This window comes from Miscanthus floridulus, chromosome 18 (genome assembly GCF_019320115.1).
Source record: "Miscanthus floridulus cultivar M001 chromosome 18, ASM1932011v1, whole genome shotgun sequence".
Taxonomy (NCBI): Eukaryota; Viridiplantae; Streptophyta; class Magnoliopsida; order Poales; family Poaceae; genus Miscanthus; species Miscanthus floridulus.
Genome location: NC_089597.1, coordinates 106,853,777 through 106,872,135, shown reverse-complemented (window position 1 = coordinate 106,872,135; position 18,359 = coordinate 106,853,777). Strand labels below are relative to the sequence as shown.

At 44.8% G+C, this 18,359-nt stretch overlaps 2 pseudogenes; both read right to left on the bottom strand.

The window, feature by feature from the left end:
• Positions 1–5,681, bottom strand: part of LOC136524335 (fructose-1,6-bisphosphatase, chloroplastic-like) — a 7,610-nt pseudogene extending 1,929 nt beyond the window's left edge.
• Positions 5,682–5,869: 188 nt separating this feature from the next.
• On the bottom strand, positions 5,870–6,812 carry LOC136524334 (uncharacterized; annotated as a pseudogene).
• Between the last annotated feature and the right edge of the window lie 11,547 nt (positions 6,813–18,359).

The following is an 18,359-nucleotide window of genomic DNA, read 5'->3' as shown; positions in this document are numbered from 1 at the left end:
TTATGCTCTGTTTTTTCCTCTTCTTCTACCTCTAGCCATAGTATGTGGTCGGACAACCTCTGTCGTGCTCGGCCGTGGTCGGCAAAACTGATGAGTAGTCGACTTACCTGAGCCGATGATCCTGTGGGCTAACAAAAAGTCAGCTGCTGCAATGGGTACCACTTGGCTTTGTTTGGATTTAGTCGAATTTATATAAGCCACATGTGTTGAGGAAATTAGAGTGGAATTTGAACTAAATTTCACTCTAGTCCGTCACAACACATATAGATATGAATTGAGGTGAATCCAATACCAATACACCTGAACAGGCCGTAACTGGGACTGATGCTGATCTCCGCAGGATGAGCATGGATGCAGCGCGTGAGTACCATTGTATTAATTTCTATAATAATAAACATGGGAAACATTGCCTGGCTTTGGAGATATTGGCATGCCTAAGGGTGTGTTTCCCAGGCAAGACTGCCTGGCTTGGGCGTCGCCCTCTGGTGTCTGATTTCAGGGGCCTGGGGCTAGGATCGATGCTTGGCGGGAATCTTGCCTGGGAGGCTACGAAAAAGCCCCTAATATCATTGAACATGCTTCGGTATCAACATATAGAGTGTGTATTAATATTTGATAGTCTTTGGCATTCTTATTTAGGGGATATTATATTATGCAAGTCACATGTGGGTCCTCTAAAAAAGAAACACCTGCCTCCATAAAATGAAAACAAGTCTCATTTTTCCATTACAGTGTTGACTTTACAATATAACAGGTGGGACCTACTCTACTCCCATATGCCATTGACATACTCAGTGGCATTTTGGCATACCGACTTTCACTACTGTTGAAGCAGACATCTATGATTTATTTCATTATTGCATTATAGTGTATGAGTGTCTTCATTTCCTACCTTAATTTGCAAAGCTCCTGGCATTTGTGTTTTAAAAATTAGTGTATGAGTGATTAAGAAAACTGGACCAACCTAGGAGGAACTAGTGGCTTTATGTTAACAAGAAAGTAGGCACTCAAATTCACCTCGATGAGGACTTGAACTAAGGGTCCGTTGGTTGGACTTTTGGCTTTGGCTTTTGGCCTCAAAAAGTCAAAAGCCCAACTAAAGGGGTGTTTTTGGAGGCTTGCTTTTCCGTAGTACATTTTTGAAAGCTGGTTTGACCCTGCTTTTGGCTTTTTATTTCTGCTTTTCGAAATTGGTGGAATAAAAAGCTCTTCCATAGTTGTTTCAAGAGAAATAAAGATAGAAGGTATATTTTATACTTGTTTAACCAAACAAGCTTTCAGTTTTTCTATAGCTCACAGCCTACAGCAGCTTTCCTACAGCTCACAGCCCACAGCAGCTTTCCTACAGCTCACAAGCCCACATCAGTCACAGCTCAACCAAACACACCCTTAATTCACACCTCAACCAAGCTAGGCTGAGCTTCCTGTAGTGTATGTGTAATTCTTTTGAGAATGAAAATTGTGAATCTTTTTAGGAAACAGAAACTTATTCCAGCCACTGCATAGTTTGCATACAGCCTGGTTCATTGATACATCATATCAGCTCACAGCTGAGAATTTGAAGGAAGCAACTATAATAGAATATATGGTGTATCATTTATCATTGATCACAAAGCATATTGCTGAAATCTGCACCCATTCTTGGTGAAAGGGAAATCCATAGTGACCAGCTCCAAAGCTTGGCATATGTTTCATGTCCTTCATTTATTCCACCTTTATACTTTGTTCACGAAATAATGGATGCACTACTATATATAGTTGCTGCTGAAATTCGGCGTACCTGAAGAGCAAATTGATAAATTAACAGGTGGCATCGGATTGCTATGGTGAGGAAGCTTTCAAGTGAGCATTCCTACTCCTAAATTAACAAGGTGGCATCGGATTTTCTTCTATGTTCTTTGCAAAACCGACCGCTGGTGCATATGATTTATGGCCTCTTACGATGCAGACGATGGTAATGATGTCAAGAGGAAAAAGCAGCCTGCGGAATTGACAAATTGTGGCACCTCTATAGGTGCCTATAAAATGAAGCAGAGTAAGACTGGGCAAATGGTCAAATCATCTGGTTATGCTGGTACGGTGCATTAACCCCAAAGAAGAGCACACCAAGAGAAGGAAAAGATGTATTAGGGGGTGTTTGGTTCCTACAGGAAAATTTTAGTCCCTTTCCTATCGGATGTTTGGACACATGCATGAAGTATTAAATATAGACGAAAAAATAACTAATTGCACAGATTGTGGCTAATTTGCGAGACGAATTTTTTTAAGCCTAATTAGTCCATGATTGACAATGTTGTGCTACAGTAAATATGTGCTAATGGCGGATTAATTAGGCTTAATAAATTCGTCCCGTAAATTAGCCTCCATCTGTGTAATTAGTTTTATAATTAACTCATATTTAGTTCTCCTAAATAGCATCCGAACGTCCGATGTGACATGACTAAAATTTAGTCCAGGAAACCAAACACCCCCCTAGTCTATCTGAGGTTCTGGGGTCTTCATTGTCCTGTCCTTTTGATTTATTGTTGTTCTAGCAGAAACAATCTGTAATGATGTTATTTATTCATCTTAGGCCTTGTTTAGATTGGGGTTAGGAATCAGTATTTGGCACTGTAGCACTTTTGTTTATATTTGACAATTATTGTCCAATCATGGCCTAACTATGCTCAAAGATTCGTCTCGTAATTTACAATCAAACTGTGTAATTAGTTATTTTTTTATCTACATTTAATACTCCATGCATGTGTCTAAAGATTTGATGTAATGGAGAGAACGTGAAAAAACTTGCAATCTAAACAAGGCCTTACTCCATGCAGGTTGAAAAATCTTTTGCTAAGGGTGGTTTGCCCTCAAAACTAAAACCAAAGATGGCACTCGATGTAAATGAGATCCTTCTAGTTAAAAAGAAAAGTGTTCTAGGAAAGGATGGACCTAAGGTAAGCCCAGAAAGATGACTATGATATGTGAAGTTCTATCCACACGAATATTTTCGTGTGTCGACTTGAATCAGCTTTTTTCTCCGTTATATACTTATTTTAATATTAGACACCTGCACCAGTTGCTAAGTGCGAATACAATGCTTTTACTTATATATGGTATAATGATATCGGTACGGCAATTATGTTGCACTTGTGGTGTTTTCCTTTCCATCAGGCTTCACGCAGAAGTAGCTGATATGGGTGTTAATCTAAGTTGGAAACCAAAATGCACAAGTTTGTATTTGTAATGTGGTTGCAATTTAAAAGTTATTGCTGCCATGCAGTGCCACTGGAATACTGGATGTTGGTTTGCTATTGTGCTTATAAAGTATTAGGTTGGAAGTATGCTGCTAAAATTCTGAAATTTGAATACGTGCTAGTTCGATGATTCATATAGAGAAGCTTTCTTTCTCAAACGCGCGATTCATATAGAAGCTGATCTGTCTTTGCAATTGTGGGTCTAATGTGGCATGCTTTCCATATTCATAGAGAAGCTGATCCTATTGCTAATGTTTTCATTATTTATTGGTAAAATTTGTAGGCTTGATACACACTATATTGCTTGTCATCCATCTTACGCGTGCGTGCATGATCCATGCGTAAACTCGTGATAAAACAAGAACAAGGTGTGCAAGGCCGGACCACTGAAAGTATGTATTCAACGTATCACAATTGACAACTTAACATACTGTAACTGCAAACTTTTATTATTAATAATGACAAACAAACAGCAAGACAAGGTCCATAATGTAGTACTCGAAATAAAGCATATCAAATCCTTAAATCTTAACCCTTAGCTTTAATCTTAAGCGCTAACAATGCTAACAAAGACAACTCTACGGATCCAAGATATATTTTGCCATCTTGTCTTTCCACCGCCTCGGTTGGCCTAACGTTCTTAGGGCCCGTCATTTCTTGGAGCTTTTCACCTTGAGCACCAATTCTGATGGCGACTAAGTGCTTGTTCACGCCAAGCGGATACGGGAGCTCATTTTTCTCCCGATGCAGCGCAACCCAATAGCCTCCATTCCCGTCGGGCCTCACGTTATCCGGGTATCCTGGCAGGTCACACTACTGGATTAACGCGTTTTGCCGGGTGCCGAATGCACCCGGCAAAGGCTACTTTGCACTCGGCAAAGCCTTTGCCGGGTGCAGCACTCGGCAAAGAGCCTCCGGCAAAAAATTAGTCGGCAAAGATTTCTTTGCCGGGTGCTTTTATCGGGCACTCGGCAAAGACTTTGCCGAGTGCAAACCCGGCACCCGGCAAAGAAAACTGGTCGTTACGGGCGCCGGCTCCGTCATCCCTTGCTTTGCCGGGTGCCATGTCAGAGGCACCGGCAAAGATTTTTTAATTTTTTTTTTCAAATTTTCTTTGCCGGGTGCCGTGCCGGGAGGCACCCGGCAAAGAATTTTTTATTTTTTTTAATAATTTCTTTGCCGGGTGTCGCACCGCGGGGGCACCCGGCAAAGAGTTTTTTATTTTTTTCGTAATTTCTTTGCCGGGTGCCAGATCATGGGGCACCCGGCAAAGATTTTTTTTTTTTTGAAAAAACTTTGCCGGGTGCCCTGGCCCTGGCACTCGGCAAAGCTGGGAATTCCTTTCAGAGAATTCCCAGCTTTGCCGAGTGCCAGGGCCAGGGCACCCGGTAAAGCCTTAAAAATTAATTTTTTTTTATTTTGTTTTTTGATTCTATAATCACAAACACAGCATATAAAAGATATATATCACATCTGAAGCATCACAAAGACAATATAGCATATATATATATCACATCCATCTTATCACAAACTCAATACCACACATATATATCACATCGCGAATACAATACCTCACATACACGACATCACAAACATAATAGGTCCAATTACCATCGAAACAAGTCGATAGTGGATCACAGTGCATCACATGTCCATCAAGCGGTGAAAAAGAGATACAAACTAAAGGTGGGGAGGAAACTTGGTGCCTGGTGAAGGAAACTCGGCACCGCCTGCTTGCGCCTGAGATGGGTCATTCGAACCCGCCGATGGAGGCTGCATAAAGGACAAGATATTCAGGCGCTTACAGTGGGTCATCTAATGAAAGCACTAGTCGAAGTAATATGGATTCATACTCACTGGACTAGCTACAACTGGCGGCGGCGCTGGAGCGAACATCGGCACAGGTACACCGTTCACTTGCCCAAAGTTCTGCAAGGAACATCGTAATCAATGTTATGGGGCAGTAGAAGGTCATCGAAATAGGGGAGCCTCGTCAAGCCGGACTTATGAGTCCACATGTGTTGCTCACCATATCCCACAAAACCACCTTCTTCATTGGGCAAGAGAGCATCTATCTGAGCATGAACCTCGGCACCAGTCTTCAAGTGCGGTCTAGGGTCCGTGACTGCGACACCTTTCCTGAAGTTCTTGGTGTCCTGTCGGAATGGATGGTTGGAATCTAGGAATTGACGATGTTGATCGAACGACGAATACTTACCACCCTTCTTCAACCAAATGAACCTCACAGCTTCCTGGCATATTGGGCACGGGAACTTCCCGTGAACACACCAGGCGCTGAATAACCATACGCCAGGAAGTCATGCATGGAGTACTGGTACCAGACGTACATTTGAAGCTTTCCTTTGTAGCTCGGTCGTATGTCCATACCCCTTCATTCCAAGCTTTGATCAACTCATCAATCACAGGCTCCATGAACACACCCATCTTACTCCCTGGGTGCCCGGGAATTATCAACGTCAAGATCACGTTATGTCATTGAAAGGCGACGCTAGGGGGGAGATTGAGGGGGATAACAAACACAGGCCAACATGTGTAAGGGGCAGACATCATGCCATAAGGATTGAACCCATCTGTTGCCAGCGCAACATGTACATTACGAGCCTCATCGGATTTCAAACGATGCTTGTCATTAAAGCTGGTCCATGCTTTACCATCAGATGGATGCACCATCTTGTCAGGATGGTAGCGTTTGCCATTCTTGTGCCACGTCATCTGTTTCGCGGTTTCCTCGGTCATGAATAGCCTTTGAATCCTCGGCACGAAGGGAAGGTGCCGTAGGACTCGGGCGGGTATCTTAAGCTGGGTCTTCTGGCCACCACCGTCACCAGACTCTACCTCTAGGAACCTGGAGGCTTTACACTTCGGACAGTACTTTGCCTCCTTGAGTTCTTCCCGAAATAGGACACACCCGTTCGGACAAGCATGTATCTGCTCATATGGCATCTTTAGTGCTTTAAGGAGCTTGTGTGCCTCGTACATGGTCTTCGGCAACACATGGTTTTTTGGAAGTAGGGTGCCAACTACGGCCAACACCTTATCGAAGCCTTCTTGACTCCAGTTTAAATCGGACTTCAACCCCATCAAGCGACTTATGGCATCCAGCTGGGAGACCTCAGAATGAGCGTGAAGGGGTTTCTGTGCCGAGTCCATCATGTACTTGAACGCATCTACGGCTGCCTGCATCTCTGCCTCCTCATGTCCTTCGGCAAACTGTGCTTGGTGAACATCATCTACCATGTCTGCTACCCCAGCATCAGCATCGAAAGCCTCGACGCGTTGTCTCACCACCTCCTCTCTCATAGGATAGGCTTCACCATGGTGGACCCACCGGGTGTAGTTCGGCGTAAACCCATTCTTGTGCAGATGTGTACCCATGAGTTCCTTGTCTAGCATTCTCCTATTACCACACTTGTTGCAGGGACACAAAGCCATTTTTGGGAATTTTGCGGCCTTGCCAAATGCACGATTCAAGAAACGATCGGTCTTCTGCATCCATTCATAGCTGGCATCACCCTGACTGGTCCGGCCCGTGTACATCCACTGACGGTCCTCCATCCTCTAGCATATATAACATCACCACAGGTGACCATCAATTGCATCTACGCGGTGTCCCTACTCTCTAATAGGTGAGGATAGGTCCTAATCCCACCCGCGGATGCGTAGATGAGGTTAGTTTCCATGCTCCGCTCCTTTTCGAGACGGAATTTCGGCAGCACCTCCCCACCGTTCTCCTGATACACGTCCTGCAAGGGAGAGTGTGTATCCGGAGAACAACGGAGAGGTGATGCCGAAACACCGTCTCGAACCGGAGCGGAGCATGAAAACTAACCTCAACTACGCATTCGCGGGCTGTCCAAAAAGCGTGGACAATCCGAAATAGATACGGTCGCAGATATGCAAAGGTCCGCATATCTCCGACCGTATCTCTTTCGAACGGGAGACACCTAACTAGGTTACGCGACCAAAAACCACATACGGATAGAGGGGTTATACCTAGGGTGGCGGTGAGGTCCGGGTAGCGGGGCGGTGGAGAGTCGGTGCAGTGGCGAGTCGACGCGGTGCAGGAAGACCCGCAGCGCCGACGAAGACGATCGGGGTCGCCGAGTCCCTCCCACAGGTCCTCCTGCAAAAAAGGGCAAAAATGGTTAGTGTCGACTCAAAATTTCGGCAGCACCTCCCCTGCACGGGGAGGTTCCCAAAACCTGCAAAAAACATGACACGAAGGCCAACAACCACATATATACCAAACATGGCACGAAGGCCAACAACCATATATATACCAAACATGGACACGAAGGCCAACAACCACCAATATATCAAGAGGAGCCATGTACGTTAGTTCTCTTTCCATGCACACGAAAGTATTGAAGTAGTACAACAACAATTACTACTAACCCTACAACTACTACTAACACTACTACTAACAACTACTTAACTACTAACAATGCTAATAGTAAGAACTACTTAACTATTAACAACTACTACTACTAACCACTACTACTTACTAACTACTACTATTTACTAACCCTACAACTAACACTACTAACTACTACAACTAACACTACAACTAAAACTACTAACTACTACTACTAACACTACAACTAACTACTACTAACACTACTAACTACTACTACTACTAACACTATAAGGGTAGGGCTTACCTTGGCGGCAAGAACGGCAAGAGCGAGGGCCGGCGACGACGGCGGGGATGACCGCAGCAGCGCGAGGATCAACGGCCGGTCCGAACGGCGCGGGGATCGACGGGCGGTCGGGTCGGCACCTTCCTCTTCTTCCTCCTCCCCCTTCTCTTTTTCTCCTCTTCCTCCTCCCCTTTTTTTCTTCTTCTTCCTTCCTCCTCCCTTCTTCCACCTACCTCCTCTACTGCTGGCCGGCGGCGGGAGGAGCCCGGCGGCCAGACCACGGGTAGCCAGCCTCGTCGAGGACGGCCGGCGAGGTGGGGCCGCGTGGCCCGCCGCGGCCGGCGAGGCTGGGGCGCCGGGGCCAGGCAGGAGCGCCGGCCGGGCCGAGCGCCGCCGGGGTCGTCGGGGCGGGGCCACGGCCGCGGGGCCGCCGGATCCGGGGCTGGAGCGCCGGCCGGCCGCCGGGGCGAGCGCCGCCGGGCGTGGGCGCGGCTCGCGCGGGCGCTGGGCCACCGGTGCCGGCGCCGCGTGTCGCCTGGACTGGGCGGCAGAGCAGCGAGGCGCGGGAGAGGCGCGGGCGCGGCTGACCGGCGAGGCGCGGGCGCGGCGGAGCGCGGGCGCGGCGGAGCGCGAGGGCGGCGGCGGCGGCTGCGGACAGCAGGCGCGGGGTCGGTCTGCTGGAATAGAATAGGGGTGGGACGGGCCGGCCTTTTTAGTCATGCGCCTTTGCCGGGTGCCAGGTGACGACGGCACCCGGCAAAGAATTCTTTTAATTTTTTTTTTTAAATTTCTTTGCCGGGTGCCACGTCGTTAGGCACCCGGCAAAGAATTTTTTTAATTTTTTTTTAAATTTCTTTGCCGGGTGCCCCATGACCTGGCACCCGGCAAAGGCTTCTTTGCCGGGTGCCCTGGGTGGCACCCGGCAAATTATTATTATTTTTTTGTTTTTTTTACCCCATTTTTTTTGTGGGGACTTGCTACAGTAAATATATCCCTATTTCAAAATTTGGGACAATTATGAGTTCTTTAACAATATTTCCTTAATTTTTTCCGTTGCATTGAATTTTTTCGACTATTCCAAATTTGAACTGCAGGTACATGAAATAATGGAATTTCGTTATTCAAAAAATAGTATTCATGATATTTAGGCTATGTTGAGGCCGTATGCAGGAAGTGGCATGAAATGTCGCGCATCATGTTGTCGTAACATGACGATGTACTCGCGGGGGAAGTTTATTTAAATTATATAAAATCCAAACGATGTCCGAAAATCACGAAACTTGTCGATGTGTCTTGTTATCACATGTGGAGGCCCTGGTTAAAAATTGAGAAAGCACGGTGTTTCGTGGTTGCGACGTCGGCTGCCTAAAACCCAGACATCCAAGATGATGCGCGACATGTGATAACAAGACACATCGAGGCGTTCATGGAGTGCGTGGAGAATCCTCGACGACCTGGAGGCCGGAGTAGCGGTGGATCAGCCTGGCACCGGCACAGCGCGCGCTGGTTGACCGCCAGTGGGACGCCGAGCTCGTCAAGGAGCTCGCCCCGTGCGACCTCTGGATCAAGGACCTGATCGCGCTACCGTTCCAGTTCTTCAAGCAGATCGTGCAGGTGCTATCGCGGCAGGGCACGAAGGAGAAGTATGTCACCAGTCACCCCGTCGTACTATTTTACATGACCAATTTGCATTGGTGCTCTCCAAGAAAACGCGTTCTGGGCAACCACGGCCCATGGACGAGGCCATCGACGGCGAGACCGACGCGAACAGGAGGGTCGCTGCGATCCTGGAGGGCGTGATCGGGCAGTCGGGCTGCTCCCGGCCGATTCAGCGGCAGTGGCTGCGTGCGGTGCCAAACCTGTGGCGTTCTACTTCGCTCGCTCGTGCAGTTCGCTGGTGATCCGAAGCTCCGGCCGGAAAGACTAGCTGAGCTGATCGGAGTCGGAGTCATTCTCGGCCGGTGACTGGAAGACCCACAACCACTTATACGAAGCAATCAACACATATTTAGCAGTAATATAGGTGTTGAATCCTCGATCATGTGACATGTTTGAATTGTTGGCTTGTTGCTAACAAAGAAGCGGATGACGTACTCTTTTTGTTATGCTGTATAGTAGCATCGGGGTTTACGCCCCATTCGTTGGGGTTTGTTTGGCTGATAAGTCATGGCTGAAAGTACTGTTGACTGATTTGGTGTGAGAGAAAAGTATTGTTCGTTAGCTGAAAAAGTACGGCTTATAAGCCAAACAAGCTCAAACGAACAGAACGTTAATTTGATCGGGGAGAAGGGGACGCTGGGCGGCCATCTCGATTGCCGAAAGCTGTCTCATGCATGAGACCGTGGACAACGAGCGAATGCTGCTCGGCGAGGGTGTTCTTCCGGTAGTTCCGCACGGGCGGCCATCGTACCACGGGCCATGGCACCAGCTGCGCTCTACACAGAGCAACGTGCGAGGGAGCCGATCTGTTAGATGGGTTCTACAGAGGGTGCCCGTAGGAGAGAGAGGTGTCGTGGTGATAGAGGTTGCCGACGAGGCCGCGAGAAGAGGCGACAACAGCAATAGTGGTGCTGGAGGCTACGAGGGTGACGACCTGAGTTTCAGAGAAGAAAGAAGAGGGGAGAAAAAAGAATAAAAAAATATGAGGGGTTACATGCAAAGTGTTAGATATTTTCACTGTCACAGTGGCAATGCCACGTTGGATGAAATGCCCACGTGTCCTATATGGACCTACGGTGCACTACATATCAAGTTTATAGATTCAGAAATACATTTTGCAAGTTTATGGACCTAAGTGACACCCAATGACAAGTTCAGAGACCTCCCATGCATTTAACTCTTATTTGTTACACGTTGAAAACAGGCTTGTTTCTCTTCCTGAACCGGATTGAGTGGATGCTTGTGATTCACCGAAACCTGGTTTAGTTCAATTCCAATTGTTCCTAGATGTGGCTCCAATCTGGGCTAAGGAGAGGGTGGAAAGGCTTGGAAGGCCTGATTTCATTTCAGATCGGGCCTATCCGAACAACCATTCTGAGTCGGTCCTATTTTCAATCCGGTTCAAATAATTACAGGTGGAGCGGGCCGTGTTACAGGCCGTTCCGGGCCAAACCGAACGAGGCCTTATATACTAGTATCATACGTAACGTGGCAAAGGAAAACCAGCCTCCTTTAAGGCAACGTGATGATGTATGTATAGTATATATAATGATATACGTGGATAATAAGACAGAAAAAAAAGGCAACGTGACGATCCGCGGAGTTAGTAGAATACTGCAGTTAGTACACACAGGATAACATAACAACTTTTAACAAGAATGAAACGCGCACGCAGAAGGGCAGAAGCAGCAGCAGCAGCAGCAGCACTCCGCCGTGTGCATGATGCGTGCCCCCTCCCACTCCTCTCCTCTTTCCTTTTGCCCAGGCGCCGGCGGCCCCGCCGACCCGGGCGACACGACGACGACACCAAGTGCGCGGGCGCAATCATCCTGCCCGTCCTTTCGCCCAGGCCGCGACCGCCGCGCAGGATCGCCCGGCTTCCGCGCGCCCGGCCGCCGCGCAATCATCTCGTCGACGTCTCGTCCCCCGCGCGCGCCTACGCGGGGCCGGGCACGTACGTAGCCGTGCGACGGCGAGGTGGCGCGCGGGCGGGGCGGATCACGGACGCGGGAATTGATGCGTTTCACGCGTTTCTGCCGATCGGCGAACAGACTTTAGAACGATGTCCCAATTTAGCATTAGCCTCGGCATTTTTTGCCCCCGGGACTAAAGGACCCTTTAGTCCCGGTTGGTAATACCAACCGGGACTAAAGGTCCCTGCCCAACGGTCGTCCGCGGGGCAGGGATCTTTAGTCCCGGCTGGTATTACCAACCGGGACTAAAAGTTTACCTTTAGTCCCGGTTGGTAATACCAGCCGGGACTAAATCTTTTAGTCCCGGTTTGGGTTATGCCCCGGGAATAAAGATTAATATTTAGTCCCGGTTTGGACCCCTAACCGGGACTAATTATCCCGGCCTATAATTCTGCTCAATTCTTCCTCCCCGAGCCCGAGCCATTCCATTATTCAAACTCACTGCCTCTGTTCTTCAGCTTGCTGTTGTTCTTGCACTCTCCCCCTCCATTGGTGTTGCTCTTCGATTTTGGAGGTAACAAACTTAATCCTCTTATGTTTTATCAGTAGCTTATCTCATTTTGCGATGTAGATGCATGTGTAACTTTATATGTTGGACTTTATTATGATTTTATATGTCATTTTTAGCTCAAAATCACATGATGATTTGCATATATGTTTGGATAAACAAAAGTTAAATTAGTTCATCAAAATCACGCCTCGCTCGTCCTCGCTGGAGCACGCGCCATTCTCGTCCCCGGTGGCTTACGTGATCTTAGAATTAATTTTTTCATGAAATGAAAAACTTAGAAAATTGTTAGAAAATTGTAGAAAATCCGCACTAGTTGAACTTGCGGACCGTGTTCATGTCGGCGAGCATGTTCTCTGCCGAGCGGTAACGGACGTCAAGGAGGAGCTTTGATTCTACGAGGGAGAGCGGCAACGGTCGTGGAAGACCGTGTTCCCTTTCTCGTAGAATCGGAGCTCTTCCTTGGCCAAGTACGGTGCCGTCCGGTGGAGAAATGCTCGTCGAGATGATCACGTAAGCAAGGTCAACTAGTACGGATGGTTATTTATTGAAACATGTTTTTGAGCTATAATTTGATGAATATTTGAAAATATGAAATTTACACTAATTTGCAAAAATAAGTATAGAAAGTAGATGACAACTGTTACTGGATCCTCGGCCTCTCGTTCGGTTGCGAAACGACTGAGGCCAGAACTCCCTCTCATTATCTGCGGCAAGTGTAAGCAGAAGATTGTGATGGAGTACCGAGTCAAGAGACAGGGACCCAACAAGGGTCGTGTTTTCTACAAGTGCCCGGATCGCGATGTGAGTTTCTTACGCATTTTATAATTATGGCTAATTGACCTGCTTTTCTTGAATATTTTTGACTAAATATTTTTTGGCTTTAATTTCAGTGGGAGGGCAATGGATGCGATGGTTGGTACTGGGAGGAAGATTATGCTACATACGTGCAGAATTTGGGTGCGCTTGAGGTAGCGGATGCTGCTGATGAGGCAGTGAGCCAGCAGGAGAAGCTTATTGATATTCAACAGAAGAATGATTTGTCTGTTTTAGTTGCGTACGATCACAAAATAATTATGTTACTGAAGTGCATTGTAGTTTTAGTTTGTTTAGTGATAGTTGGGATTGCTTACGTTGTAGCCAGGCTTAGTTAATTAATCAACCGTGTGTGTGTCATTTATGTTGTGTAATAAAATACTTAATTATGTTCAAGGTTTTCATAATTTGTCGTGTAATACAGATTATGTCACGCCATTGGATGTACAATGCCGATCGTCGCTCCCAAGACTTTATAGAGGGCTTGCACTATTTCTTAGGTGTGGCCGAGGCAAATAAGCGGGATGGTTTCATATGCTGTCCATGTGCCCTATGTAAGAATTTAAAGGAATATTCAAGCTCAATGAGTCTTCATTCACATTTGCTTAAGTCAGGTTTCATGTCAAACTATATATGTTGGACTAAGCATGGAGAAAGCGGGGTCATGATGGAAGAAGGTGAAGGAGAAGATTTAGACATTGATGACATTATTGCTCAGTATGGTGCCTTTGATGATACTACAATGGGGGGAGATGAAGAAGAGGTAGCGGTAGAAGATGATCTCGGTGATGCTCTTGGCGATGCCATTCGTGATGCACAACAAGAATGGGAAAGTGAAAAAGAGAAAGTTAAGTTGGAGCGCATGCTTGAGGATCATAGGAAGTTGCTATACCCGATGGCCGAAGAGGGGCAAAAAAAGCTGGGTACAACACTGGAATTGCTACAGTGGAAGGCAAAGAATGGTGTATCCGATAAGGCATTTGGGAATTTATTAAACCTCATAAAGAAGATGCTTCCGAAGCCAAATGAATTGCCCACCACTACGTACGAAGCAAAAAAGGTTGTCTGCCCTTTGGGATTAAAAATCCAGAAGATACATGCATGTCCTAATGACTGTATCCTCTACCATGGCAATGAATACGAGAATTTGGATGAATGCCCGGTATGTAAAGCATCGCGGTATAAAATCAGGCGCGATGATCCTGGTGACGTCGAGGGTGAACAACGTCCTAGAAAGAAAATCCCTGCCAAGGTTATGTGGTATGCTCCTATAATACCACGCTTAAAACGTTTGTTCAGAAATAAAGACCACGCAAAGTTGTTGCGGTGGTATAAAGAAGACCGTAAGGTAGACAATATGCTGAGACACCCAGCTGATGGGTCCCAGTGGAGAGCGATAGATAGAGAATTTTCAAAGTTTGCAAATGAGGTTAGAAACTTAAGGTTCGCCTTAAGTACAGATGGTATGAATCCTTTTGGACAGCAGAGCACTAGTCATAGCACTTGGCCAGTTACTCTATGTATCTACAACCTTCCTCCATGGTTATGCATGAAGCGGAAGTTCATTATGATGCCGATCCTCATCCAAGGTCCGAGGCAACCTGGCAACGATATTGATGTATATCTGAAGCCATTAGTTGAAGAACTTCTAGTTTTATGGAACAAACCAGGTGTACGTGTCTGGGATGAGTACAAACAAGAACACTTTGACCTACGAGCAATGTTGTTCGTAACCATCAATGATTGGCCTGCTTTAAGTAATCTTTCAGGTCAGACAAACAAAGGATATAATGCATGCACACATTGTTTTGATGACCTTGACAGTATATATTTGAAAAGATGTCGAAAGGTCGTGTACCTTGGCCATCGTCGATTCCTTCCTTTGAACCACCAAGTAAGAAAGAAAGGGAAGCATTTTAAAGGTAAGCCAGACCACCGGAAGAAGCCTCATAACCGAACCGGGGAAGATGTACTCGCAATGGTCAAGGATGTGAAAGTAGTATTTGGAAAGGGACAAGGCAGTGAATCTGTTCCCAAAGATGCTAATGGACATGCACCCATGTGGAAGAAGAAGTCCATCTTTTGGGAGCTACCCTATTGGCAAGTCCTAGAGGTCCGCAACGCAATCGACGTGATGCACCTGACAAAGAATCTTTGTGTGAACCTGTTAGGATTCATGGGTGTGTACGGGAAGCCAAAGGATTCACTTGAAGCACGCCAGGACTTGCAGTGCATGAAAGAACGAGACAACCTTCATCCAGAGAAGACAGGTGATGGACGTCATTACTTAAGTCCTGCTAGCTACACGCTTAGCAAAGAAGAGAGGGACATCATGTTCGAATGTCTAAGCAGCATCAAGGTCCCATCGGGATTCTCCTCCAATATAAAGGGTATAATAAATGTGCCAGATAAAAAATTCCTAAACTTAAAGTCCCACGACTGCCACGTGCTTATGACGCAATTGCTTCCAGTTGCTTTAAGAGGAATTCTACCTCCACATGTACGTCTAGCCACCGTGAAGCTATGTGCATTTCTCAATGCAATTTCTCAGAAGGCAATCAATCCAGTGGAACTAGCTACTCTACAGAACGATGTGGTTCAATGTCTTGTCAGCTTTGAGTTGGTATTCCCTCCATCCTTCTTTAATATCATGACACACATCCTAGTTCATTTGGTGAAGGAGATTAGTATTCTTGGACCTGTGTTCTTACATAACATGTTCCCCTTCGAGAGGTTTATGGGAGTCTTGAAGAAATATGTGAAAGTCCGTTCTAAGCCTGAAGGAAGCATCGCCCAGGGCTATGGAACAGAGGAGGTCATTGAGTTCTGTGTTGACTTTATTCCTGACATTGCTCCGATTGGCGTTCCCGAATCACGACATGAGGGGAGACTCAGTGGTAAAGGAACTTTAGGGAAGAAAACATATATTGGCATGGAAGACGATTATTTCAATAAAGCACACTACACAGTTCTTCAGAACTCGTCATTGGTGCATCCGTACATCGAGATACATAAGGAGTTCTTACGATCCAAGTTTCCAGGGAAGACTGAAGCTTGGATTAGGCGTCAGCACATGAAAAGTTTCAGTGGTTGGTTGCGAAAAGAATGTCAAGGCGATGACAATATTGATGAGCAACTGTATTTGTTGGCTAGGCAGCCATCGTGGCATATCCTCACGTACCAAGGGTACGAGATAAATGGGAATACATTTTACACAGTTGCCCAAGATAAAAGGAGCACCAATCAAAATAGTGGTGTTCGCATAGATGGCACAGATCCAAATGGGAATATACAAACATATTATGGCCGCATAGAAGAGATATGGGAACTAGACTACGCACCTAATTTTAAAGTCCCTTTGTTCCGGTGCCAATGGGTGAAGCTGACCGGAGGAGGGGTAACAGTCGACAAAGAGTATGGAATGACAACAGTGGACCTCAACAATATTGGATACAAAGAGGAACCATTCGTCCTTGCTGCCGATGTGAGTCAGGTGTTCTATGTGAAAGACATGTCTACAAAATCAAAGAGAGGAAAAAACGAAGACATCAACTCAATGATCAATGAGCCAAAGCACCACATAATTCTTTCTGGGAAAATAAATATAGTAGGAATTGAAGACAAGTCAGACATGTCCGAAGATTACGAAAGAAATGTCCGAATTCCACCCTTCATAGTGAAGAAAGATCCAAGCATCATGTTAAATGATGAAGACACTCCATGGTTACGACAAGATCATAACCAAGGGTCATACGTCAAGAAGAAATTCACTGTTGTGCCCGCATGATACAACGATGCATGTTTAATATATTATGTTTTAGAGACGGATATTATGTAATATGTTTTCGGAACCCTAGATTGTCTAAAATTGAAAAGTTTTGAATACCAAGTTTGTTCATATCATCAATATCTACAATCCTTATATAGACCATTTTTTCATTTGAGAAAGCTTGAACAAAATGTAGTTCAATTTTCACAAGTGTGTGACATAGTTTTAGAAGTCTATAAGAGATAAGGAAAATTGTGACTAGTGTTTGATAAAAATTTCTCAAATGGGAAAATGATCTATGTAACAATTGTAGATCTTGCTGAGATGATCAAACTTGGTATTCAGAGTTTTTTCATCTGAGGTCATTTAGTGTCTCATTTGAGCAAGTTTGACCAAGTCAAATTTGGTCAAATGAAAAAACAACACTTTGACCCTAGTATTATGGACTCTAAATGACTTCGAATTGAAAAGTTTTGAATACCAAGTTTGTTAAACTCAAAAAGATCTACAATTGTTGTTTTGGTCAACTTTCCATTTGAGAAAGTTTGGATGGTTCAAATTTACGATTTTTAAATTTCGACGCCTACAAACTAGTTTTCGGAACCCTAGATTGTCTAAAATTGAAAAGTTTTGAATACCAAGTTTGTTCATATCATCAATATCTACAATCCTTATATAGACCATTTTTTCATTTGAGAAAGCTTGAACAAAATGTAGTTCAATTTTCACAAGTGTGTGACATAGTTTTAGAAGTCTATAAGAGATAAGGAAAATTGTGACTAGTGTTTGATAAAAATTTCTCAAATGGGAAAATGATCTATGTAACAATTGTAGATCTTGCTGAGATGATCAAACTTGGTATTCAGAGTTTTTTCATCTGAGGTCATTTAGTGTCTCATTTGAGCAAGTTTGACCAAGTCAAATTTGGTCAAATGAAAAAACAACACTTTGACCCTAGTATTATGGACTCTAAATGACTTCGAATTGAAAAGTTTTGAATACCAAGTTTGTTAAACTCAAAAAGATCTACAATTGTTGTTTTGGTCAACTTTCCATTTGAGAAAGTTTGGATGGTTCAAATTTACGATTTTTAAATTTCGACGCCTACAAACTAGTTTTCGGAACCCTAGATTGTCTAAAATTGAAAAGTTTTGAATACCAAGTTTGTTCATATCATCAATATCTACAATCCTTATATAGACCATTTTTTCATTTGAGAAAGCTTGAACAAAATGTAGTTCAATTTTCACAAGTGTGTGACATAGTTTTAGAAGTCTATAAGAGATAAGGAAAATTGTGACTAGTGTTTGATAAAAATTTCTCAAATGGGAAAATGATCTATGTAACAATTGTAGATCTTGCTGAGATGATCAAACTTGGTATTCAGAGTTTTTTCATCTGAGGTCATTTAGTGTCTCATTTGAGCAAGTTTGACCAAGTCAAATTTGGTCAAATGAAAAAACAACACTTTGACCCTAGTATTATGGACTCTAAATGACTTCGAATTGAAAAGTTTTGAATACCAAGTTTGTTAAACTCAAAAAGATCTACAATTGTTGTTTTGGTCAACTTTCCATTTGAGAAAGTTTGGACGGTTCAAATTTACGATTTTTAAATTTCGACGCCTACAAACTAGTTTTCGGAACCCTAGATTGTCTAAAATTGAAAAGTTTTGAATACCAAGTTTGTTCATATCATCAATATCTACAATCCTTATATAGACCATTTTTTCATTTG